General features: G+C 34.7%; 1 long non-coding RNA gene across 1 annotated transcript; it reads right to left on the bottom strand.

Moving 5' to 3' along the window:
• Positions 1–4988: 4988 nt before the first annotated feature.
• Positions 4989–6956, bottom strand: LOC149795501 (uncharacterized). Its single transcript, XR_016422119.1, has 2 exons — positions 6853–6956; positions 4989–5810 (listed from the first exon to the last, which is right to left on the bottom strand). It is a non-coding gene; the product is annotated as an uncharacterized LOC149795501 (long non-coding RNA).
• Between the last annotated feature and the right edge of the window lie 1847 nt (positions 6957–8803).

Here is an 8803-nt window from a genome sequence, read left to right as displayed (position 1 = left end):
AAAAACACTTAGAAACGGTATCAAAATTAACCGGCGATGGTTCATGGGGCACTAGAAGAATTAAGGACGAAAATATTCTTGATTATTGTGAATCAGCTGATGTTGAAATTAGCGGTAACTGTTTTCGCGATGAAATATCAGAAATTTCCTCGTCGCCGTCCGTGCACAATCCAATATCGCAATATAAAACAGTATACGTAAACGGGCCGGGAGGTTCAGATAAAACGACGCGAGTTATAGAATTATTTTAAAACTCTGACGTGGTTGTGCTAACGCCAACACACAGACTAGCGAAAGAAATGAAGCAGCGAGGAGTTAATTCGTGTACTTATCACAGTTTTATCAAATATAGCGTGGAACATGGACATCTTCGCCGATGGGGGAAAAATATATTAATAAAATTATTATTTGGGATGAAATTTGTACTGTTTCGTTGGAGGTGCTAAAAACGTTTCTCGATTGGTTATTGTTAAAAAATACCGCCGTGATAATGTGCGGTGATCATGGTCAACCTAACCCTGTTGATGGGGAATCTCCTCATATCTGGCTGAAGAATTTTGTTGGTTATTAAGAGGAAGTTGATACCGATTACAGATCACTTGATGTAAAATTAAGTGAATTTAAAAAATTAATTCGATTACAACCAAATAAAATTCAGTGTAAAATTATGCGAGAAGTAATTTCAGAAACATCTATAAGAAACTTTTTCAATCAATGGAAACCAATTGATTTAATAGTTGCTAGTCGAAAAATAGTCAGGGATATGCTTCAACGTGAATTATTTCAACTACAACTAGGGAAATTTCTATTATTACCGGTACCGTTGTGTTATCGACCAGCAGATACGCGACGACAAAGTATTGATGTTGATGTACCGGGACAAGGAAAAAAGAACTTTGTGTTAAATGATATTGTTGCCGTTGATATTAATTTCGTTGAGGAAGCACTAAATATGGATAAATCCCCATGGACGCTAGGATATCCAATGACAATTCATTCTTCGCAAGGATTAACAATTTCTGATATAGTTGTTTGGATTGTTGATAATCGCATAGAATGGTCGAATTTAGTTTATTTAGCTGTGTCTAGAGTTAAAAAAATATCTCAATTGAGACGAATTATTTTAGATTCGCTGATAATTGACGACGAAACCTACGATGATATAATAAAGAAAAAATTATCCAGTAGAAACAATTTGAAAAAAACATAATAATTGCAAATTTGACCTAGATGTTGAGTTTGTAATATCGCTGAAACAACGGCAAAATAATCATTGCTCGGGTTGTATTTGTATAATGTTATGGAAATGTTGAAAAATGATGCAAGACAATTTACCGTTGACAGGAAAGATAATAATTACGGTCATACACGAGAAAATGTCACATTGGCGTGTTTGGAGTGTAATAGACGTGTTACCGGAGCGATTTAGGTGGTAATTGAGTATCTGCGGGAACTATTTGTAATTCTTCACGGGTAAAACCGCGTTGAGGAGCAAGTGAATCAAGTACATAAATTGCCGGTCTACCGGTTGATGTTGTCATGGTGGATCTTTTATGTACTGTCATACCCCAAATAGGATCCATCGCTCTTTTTCTACCAACTTCAAATTCACCTGGTTTATATAAATATCTCACGATGATACTGCCTAGCACCGGCTGTGTTGAAAAATCACGCCGTTTTATTGTTATAATTTTTTTTTTTAATCGCGATGGCCGGTCTCATATTTATTGCTCGTGTTGGTTCGCTGTTTATTGCTGATATTACATCTGGTAATCTTTCGACCCACTCGTATGATCTTGAATCCTGAATAAATTCCCTTGCGTATTGATATCCAAATAATCTCTCATCGAGTGTTTTATTAAATCGCTCAACAATTGCCTGATCGCGATGAATTCCAGTGTGTCCTCGCCGTATTTTAACGTTATTTTGTTTCATCAAAAATGATACTGCACCTAAAAATTCTCTACCAGGATCAACCTGGAGTAAATATGGCCATTTTAAAGGTCCTCGTTGATAAATTTTATTAAATGCATCCGCGACGTCAACGGCAGTTTTTGTTGTTAGCGGTTCTTCTTCTTTGTATCTGCTTGCAATATCAACTACCGTCAACATGTACTTGTATGTTTTTAGACCAATAATATCGTGCGGCAAAAACATAATATGGGCTTGATGAACTTCATTAGGGACACTAACGTCAAAATGCGCAAACGGGATTTGTTTCCGCGGTGGTAAATAAATTTGCCATACGGCTTGTTTGGATAACCACGATGCAGCAGTGGGAATATTTACTCGAGGAGCTTTAGCAAGTTTATTAATTGCCGCTTTACCTTTCCAAAACCCAGCCGGAGAATAATAAATCGATTCCATAATATTAATTACCAGCACCAGTATGAATCAATTTTACATCCGCGAGTTGCCTTTGTTGTAGATTGTTGCTTCGATAAGCAATGTCATGAACGTAACATGCTCTGTCTATGGCATTTACGGGGTCTTCATTTAATTTTGGTTTATCTTGATCGTTAAGTCTAATATCAAGTCGGGTTCCAGGGCCGCAATAATTATATCATGGAAGATGTTTTTCTCCAGGATACTTAGCCCAAAAAAACACCAGGCAACTTTGCTAATTGCGCTGCAACATCACCGTCTTTTTTTCCTTTTTTTTAATTGATTTTATTTTGGCCGGATTTCCTTGTTGACCAGATGAAATAAATCTAAATTTCTTTTTGTCCACATTTCGCACATGTACCTGTCGCGGCCGATCTATTATTGCGCGTAACAACCGTAGTTAGGCCTGTTGTCTGAGTGCGCGAGCGACATTTCACACAATATAAATCCATGGTATAATTATATCATGGATGTAATTGATTTTTCCGCTACAAAAAACAGGAACCAGTTAAACATCGTGCGGCGTTGCCAAATTCTATCAGAATGATAATAATGGGTCCATCTGGTAGTGGAAAAACACAGTCATTGCTTAATTTGATAATGAGATGGCTAAAGTGGGATAAATTATATTAGTTGCACCATCCGTTGATGATCAGCGATGTTATCAAGTACTAACAGATTTTAATGAAAATGCGTCACTGTTAAATGAAAACGGTGATATTATTGAATTTGTTACTGATGTTAATGATGCACCATCAGTTGATGATCTTGATGGGAGTATTAATAATTTAGTTGTGTACGATGACGTGATGTTAGACAAAGAATCAAATCCTGCAAGGATATTTTCTCGAAGCAGACATAAAAATACTGACGTTATTTATGTAACTCAACGGTATACACAAATTCCAAAAGTAATTAGAGATAATTGCAACATTTTAGCTGTTTTTAACGACGTTGACACGCACACGCTGAGGAATATTCACCAAACTTGGTGTTTTGGAGACATGGATATTATTAAATTTAAAAACTTATTTAGTCGTGCTCAGTTGACTCCACATGGATTTATAACGATAAATTTGCATGACCCACGAAGACGATATCGAATTGGTCTTGACAAAATATTTTAACCATGTAGAGCAGCAACAAGGGTTCATCTCAGGTATATTTTCAGATTTGTTTTGCTGCTGCTTAAATATTTGATCCCATAAGGAAGCCTCTATTTTAGAAAATAAAGCTTTTTCTTAACAATTTGTTAGTGGAAGCCTTCCTTGGTATGAAATAAAAAATTCCAATTACAGACTGTTCACCCTCCCTGCTGCTGACCTGCTATTAAAACCCACAGCAGAACTTCAGTAATGGGTGCATTATTTGGCTAGAAAAGAACTTTAATAACTAAACGTACTCGGACCCTAAGGTGATCTTAATGTTGACCTTCCTCTACGGCGGGTTGTGAAAGAAGAAAAACATAGTGAACAGACTATGCGCTTTTTCACGTACGCTAAACCTGCTTTGAAAGATAATCATATACGCCATAGGTATTTTCTTCGCTCCAGAAATCTTCACGACTAAGGGAATATGGGCTCGTGTGTGCAGGAAAGGTGATGGGTGTCGTTTACACGAAGACCTGGGTTCGAATCTCTGTAGAGAACGAATTAAAAATTATCTAACCCGTATCATAGCATTATTTGTATTAAATATTAATTCTGCCTACTGTTATCAAACATTTTCCTACAGAGACTAGGGATAGCACTTTTCGTTCTATTGTATATTTATAATTCTCTCTCTCTCTCTCTCTCTGTCTGTCTGTCTGTCTGTCTGTCTCTCTCTCTCTCTCTCTCTCTCTCTCTATATATATATATATATATATACATAGATATATCACTGGTAATATCATAATTATTCATTCAGAGAGACGACAAAAGAGTTGTTTCTTTTGACAACAATTATTTAATTTTTGACTCAAACTAGAATTGTTCGTTAGAAATTTCCAGTTTGTTTTACTTTAGTATTGTTGCACTGTAAGACGACTAGGTTGTTGTGAAACCAATGAAGACTGTACAACAGTCTCATTGAGTTTTTATAACAATTGCTTGTCTTATCCCTAGACGCATGGTTTGTATGTAAATATAACTTTTAGTGTTAGTTGCTGCACTGCTACAAGGTGTAGCTGGTGTACATAATTTCTAAAAAGAAAACAGGATCACCTTGCTAGAACTGTCATGCGCTTGATGACGGATTCGAAAGGCCAGCAGACAACTCAGATCCCTTGGTAAGATGTGAATGTTTACATAATTACAACCCGATTCCGTGGTTTTCAGTTCATCAAGCGGTCGTACTAGATTTCTTTAGTCACCTATAACGCTTTTGCTACACGATGCACATAAAATGAAAGTTCTCATTCATGCTTTTAAATTCTTTGTCATGCACCATGACTATGTTAATGAGAAAAACTGCCTCATTTTCAAGAAATATTTTATTTCTTATTGGGCAGAGCATGCTCTGTTTTATCTGACAGACATACATATGACAACAACACTTTTCACAAACAACTCTACACCAATCATAGGATACTTCATCTTTCAAAGAGAGAACAACACATCAAATTGAGCAACATGTATCTATATCCTAATACAGCGAAATAAAACAATGACAGATTTTACTAGGAATGAAACAACTACTGTAATACAATAATCCTAAGAAAATAAATGTATCAGCCAAAAAGTAACTAAATATAACATTTCTTTACACAATCATTGGATTAAATCAATCTCAGCGTTAAATATTAACTCCATATTTTGAACATCTATTATGTGATACAAACTGAGTCACAACCATGCAGGTTACAAATAATCAATTTATATATGACTAATGTGTGTGTGTGTGTGTGTGTGTGTGTGTGTGTGAGAGAGAGAGAGAGAGAGAGAGAGAGAGATGTGTGTGTGTGTGTGTGTGATTTGTATTTTTAACGTAGCTTTAACAATTTTTCAGTCATATCGTTACCATGTCTGCAGTGTGGCAGTTTATAGTAATGTCTAGTACTAGGGAATCACTCGGTTGGGGTTCAAACCCACGACCGCCCGCTTCCAAGATGAACGCTCTAACCACTAGGCCACCGGAGCTGTCCAGATGAATAGTAAGAAATGTTACAAGTAAATTGTCTCCAGTAGTGTGTTATTAATGCAACCACATCGTTGGTCCTGACAAATGAGAACTGTTCCATCACACTCTCTGATTCTCTTGTTGATCATTGGCAGGTCGGGTCTAAGTACACGACGTGGAACACATGCTCCTTTTTCGGGTTGGTAGATGCACCGTTGTGATGGAGGACTGGTTACCTGTGCAGACGCTGATGTCAACAATAACAGTATACTGATCAAGGAAAGGAAAATACATCTTGCGATGACTGATTGTGAGCTTGACATCGTCTGTATAAAACGAAAATCAATGTACATTAGTGCTAGAGTTAAATACTATGCTAAAAATATGAAAAGGATTCACCAAAATACACCTGAAAATACCGCCTTGGGAATATAAGTTACTTTTAGGCGTTGATTCCAACTCAAGAAAACCATTACACGAACCTTTTCAGACGAGAGATGTGGTAATCTCACAGTAATATATTACAAATATACTATTGAAAGTATAATCTTAAACCCCCCCCACACATACATACATAGATACATACATACATACATAGATACATACATGCATGCATACGTACATACACACACACAGGCATATATATATATATATATATATATATATATATATATATATATATATATATATATATATATATATATAAGTAAGTAATCACCTGAATCCAAGGTTGATTGCTAGATCACATTGTGTTTTACAGTTTTACATCAGAAAATCGTGATCATTGCGAGACGCGAAACATCGAGTCGTGATCTGAATTTTACGATGCTGTCTACAACACGTGATCCGACGTTCAAGATCGAATTACTATGATAATGAATTTCTTTTTAATATATACTTAGTCATTTTCCGATAAATTTATAAAATCCCAAAGCGTAACTGAAGAAAATAAAATTGCTTAGCATTTCAACCTTTCTGTTTCGCACTACATCTTAAGTCAAACCGAATAGAATTTTTGAACAGCTGATATGGGGATGAAGATCAATTGCAGGAATCAAGCGTCTATGTAACGACATTCATTCATTTTTACTATTACCAGTGTTAATAACATGGGGCATCAGGCTCATTCTAGGTATATAAGAAAGCTGTATATTATGCTGGAATACTGGATTATTTAAATAATGTAAATGATCATTGTTACGTACTTCTATGTTAATTCTAATACCATCAAGGATGCAAGTATTGCACTTATTTATGTATTATCTCATTGAATCGCGCTTTTACCGTAATTGCATGCAAAATAAAAATAAAATAAGATAAAATCAATTAGAAATAATATACGCAAAATAGAAATGAAAGCAAACGAACCATTTTGTCTGTGCTATAAGCTCCTTCTCTGATGCAGAAATCTGGAATGAAACTTTTTATTTCTAAACAGCTGAATGTGCTACTTATATACAATTGATTCATCCTACGCTATGCTACTTATATACAATTGATTCATCCTACGCTACATTTTATTTCCGCGATTGTCTATTTTAAGATCACTCGGAAAAAGGAAATGCCCTCTTAGCTACTATGTATATGAAGGTATTTCACAAAATTGATCTACCATTGATGGCTGTACAATTTCCTATTTTTTATTTGTTCTATAATTAGAATAGACAATGAGATGTAACTATTTTTAGCATCACGCCCATATTTGGAATTGTAATGAATTAGAAACTCGCTAGATGTCAAATAAGATCCATATAATGCTAAAAAAAGAAGAAAGATAGAAAAGAGAAGAAGCAAAGGTATTAGAAAATACTTTAATCATATAGATGGAATCTGTGCGCTTGTCACAGAACAAAGTTTTGGACTAAAGTGTTGAATTCATTGTAGTGTTTTGCTTCAATTGAAGATTTGTATATTTACTCAAAATTTCTAGTTTTGTTATTTATGTAACATTGTGTTATTTTATCACAAACGATTTGTTTCCTTTTGTAAAGAAACCTGCTAACAACAATCACACCAATACCAACCACAAGTAGACAGAATATGTAGGGAACTTTGATTTATAAATTATTACATTCTGTAGTGTGAGCATATGTGTCGTGGTCGTGCAAAACGAGTTCCTACGGCATTTTGAGTCGGAGTATATAGATAAATAAATATCATCCACGTTGTTCAAGTAATGAGGAATGATATCTTGTTATCGCATTCTTTCATTCAAATAATATGATGTCTTATCTGTTTTCCTTTTGTACTCTGAAGTAAATTCTCTGTAATAATTCTGTACGTTTATTAATATTTAGTTGTATCTTTCTTAAGTTCCTTCTGGATACCATAATTTGAATAGATAAATGTAACTGCTAGATGCGTAGCTTGCTCCTCTAGTAATGATTCTTGCTGCTGATATTTAATTATTAGTCTAGCGGTAACGAAAAAAGGTTTACCAAGTAAACCATCTATTTATGCGTAAAAACAGCATTCTTCTGACATTTGTTAATGCTACCTCTAGACACATTAGGTAATACATCTTTGCTTTTTAAGTCCAATAAATATAAAAGATTCTCTATTAGTTAGATTCTATTGGAGCTTTAAAGATAAGATTTGTGTTTTTCATGCACACCTGGGTATCTTAAGTTTCTGTATTGGGGTTGACTAAGCATAACTTTGGTTGTTTCCCTCGTACATAATGTACACATTTTTAAATTATCTTGAACGTTCATCATGTAAGTTGAACAAAAAAAAAAAAGAAAAAAGAACTGATGAGAAGCAAGATTTTCTGATTCCATATTGGTCTACGTATATTTTGACTAAATTGTATTAAGCTAAAAGGGTCGAACGATTGTTAAATCTGTTAGTGTTATGTAAGATATGGGGTTTATTTTCGGACTTGAAACTGTGTGGCAAACTCCGACTTTAATCGTAATGGAAGAGCAGAACTTAATTTCGGTGATGATAAGTGTATAGTAGTTGCTAAATTCACACTTGCATTAACTCTACCAACAATAAGGAATGACACTAACTTTTGCTAAAATCTGAGGATGCTGCTAATTAGTGATAATTGAATGAAACAGCTGTATCTTATTGGCTGTATCTTATTATCAAACTGGTAATTTCTTTCACAAGAACAGCACTAAAACTGGATAGAATTTGTAATCGAACTGAGCAGACGTGACATAAATTTGAAGACGATGACTTATTTTTGTTTCTCTTTTTTATACATTGTTATTTCTCTTGAAAATGAACATTTTTGGGTTTTGAAATAGTTGTGTTTTGTTTTTCGTGCTTGGTGGTACCTTGTATAGTTTGGCTGCACGTAAACAACTAA

Source organism: Sinohyriopsis cumingii, chromosome 7 (assembly GCF_028554795.1).
Source record: "Sinohyriopsis cumingii isolate HCF-2022 chromosome 7, ASM2855479v2, whole genome shotgun sequence".
In the NCBI taxonomy this organism is placed as follows: Eukaryota; Metazoa; Mollusca; class Bivalvia; order Unionida; family Unionidae; genus Sinohyriopsis; species Sinohyriopsis cumingii.
Note: the sequence above shows the minus strand (reverse complement) of the source record. Positions and strands in the feature narration are given on the sequence as shown.